Here is a 2,500-nt window from a genome sequence, read left to right on the forward strand (position 1 = left end):
TTAATCACATCTAATTGTGCAATTAATTCTAGATTCTTTATGGCTTTTGTAAAAACTATGTCTATTTTGATAATTATCTATCATTTAGTGAACGTCCTTTTATTTATTTATTTTTCTTGTTTTTGATATTGTCCCTGAAAACAACACCTAGTATTTATGAAAATGAGATATCCATATTTAACCAGATGACCTTTGCTAAATCTGCTTAAATGATATTTTTCACACGCAAGGTTTTATTCCATTACCTCATTAGTGTGTTATTAAAAAATGATTTATTCCATAAGAGTTTTACTTGCAGTGCTTTTTCCAATTTGATAAAACTAAAACTATTTCCTTCATGAATGTCATAACTTCTTTATATCTTTTTTTTTAAGTCTGAAGAAATGTTTTATTTCTGTATAAATGTGCTACCCATTATGTTTTTAAGTATTCAATGAAAAACTGATAATTTACAGAACGAATGTCGTAGCCTCCAAACATTTTCAACTGTGATGAAAAGAAAACTATTCCCTGTATGAATGAATCCTTATCTCCTGTATATGTTCAATAAATGCTTTATTTATGTGTTAATGTGTTAACTATTATATTTTCCGTATGTAATGAAAAACATATCCTGAACGAATGTCGTAACCTCCAAACATTTTCGACTGTGATGAAAAGAAAACTATTCCCTGTATGAACAAATGCTTTATTTCTGTGTACAGTAAATGTGTTAACCATCATATTTTTCCGTATGTAATGAAAAACATATCCTGAACGAATGTCGTAACCTCCAAACATTTTCCTGAACGAATGTCGTAACCTCCAAACATTTTCATGAACGAATGTCGTAACCTCCAAACATTTCCCTGAACGAATGTCGTATCCTCCAAACATTTTCCTGAACGGATGTCGTAACCTCCAAACATTTTCCTGAACAAATGTCGTAAGCTCCAAACATTTTCCTGAACGAAAGTCGTAACCTCCAAACATTTTCCTGAACGAATGTCGTAAGCTCCAAACATTTTCCTGAACGAAAGTCGTAACCTCCAAACATTTTCCTGAACGAATATCGTATCCTCCAAACATTTTCCTGAACGGATGTCGTAACCTCCAAACATTTTCCTGAACGAATGTCGTATCCTCCAAACATTTTCCTGAACGAAAGTCGTAACCTCCAAACATTTTCCTGAACGAATATCGTATCCTCCAAACATTTTCCTGAACGGATGTCGTAACCTCCAAACATTTTCCTGAACGAATGTCGTATCCTCCAAACATTTTCCTGAACGAAAGTCGTATCCTTCCAAACATTTTCCTGAACGAAAGTCGTAACCTCCAAACATTTTCCTGAACGAAAGTCGTAACCTCCAAACATTTTCCTGAACGGATGTCGTAACCTCCAAACATTTTCCTGAACGAAAGTCGTAACCTCCAAACATTTTCCTGAACGAATGTCGTATCCTCCAAACATTTTCCAGAACGAATGTCGTAACCTCCAAACATTTTCCTGAACGAATGTCGTAACTTCCAAACATTTTCGAATATGACAAGAAAACTATTCATTGTATGAATGAATCCTCATCTCCTTAATATGATCAAATATATTTAAAGAATGATTCATTCTCTTGGTCCCACAACTAGAATCAGAATCTGATATCTCGGAAGGGATGAACGTGCGTTGGTCGCCAAAGGTGGGAAGTCGTCGCTATTGGAAACATAGGAGCAAATGTCTCCCTGGAGGTACCAGTTTTTAGTTAGCCCGATTCAGTCATTGTTGGAGAAATATAAATGTTACCTCGAGGAAGGTCTCTGTCTGCCTGTACCTGTAGTTTCAGTAGAAATAGGTAGTTTGGAAATTATTCGTTTTTTCATTTCGTGGTTAAATGATATAGAGCAATAATCACCTTTTGTAGAGTGTGTAAATACTACTGCCATTAAATTGAAGTAGAGATTATCGTGTTTTTGTGGACGTGTTGAGTCAGTATACAAGCAGATATATACATACACAGATACACACACACACACACACACACACACACATATATATATATATATATATATATATATATATATATATATATATATATATATATATATATATATATATATATATATATATATGCGTGTTTGTGAGTAATAAACACTGGGAAGAATGTAGATACGCTGTTATTATATATTACATACATACATGTGTATATATAAATATATGTATGTATGTATGTATATATATATATATATATATATATATATATGTATATATATATATATATATATATATATATATATATAAATGTATGTATGTATATGTATATATATATATATATATATATATATATATATATATATATATATATATATATATATATATATATAGATATGTGTGTATCAAAGGAATACTTGCTAATAAGATACTAAATAAAAGAAGCACTATGTTAATGCTTACTGGTTTCGACTATTTCTCTGTACATCGTCTACTCTAGAGTACTTACACAGTGATTGAACTACTACTGTAAGATTT

General features: G+C 31.5%; 1 pseudogene; it reads left to right on the plus strand.

The window, feature by feature from the left end:
* The first annotated feature begins 1,616 nt into the window (after window positions 1-1,616).
* LOC137629392 (uncharacterized) overlaps window positions 1,617-2,500 on the plus strand; it is a 34,658-nt pseudogene continuing 33,774 nt past the window's right edge.

This window comes from Palaemon carinicauda, chromosome 37 (genome assembly GCF_036898095.1).
Source record: "Palaemon carinicauda isolate YSFRI2023 chromosome 37, ASM3689809v2, whole genome shotgun sequence".
NCBI lineage: Eukaryota > Metazoa > Arthropoda > Malacostraca > Decapoda > Palaemonidae > Palaemon > Palaemon carinicauda.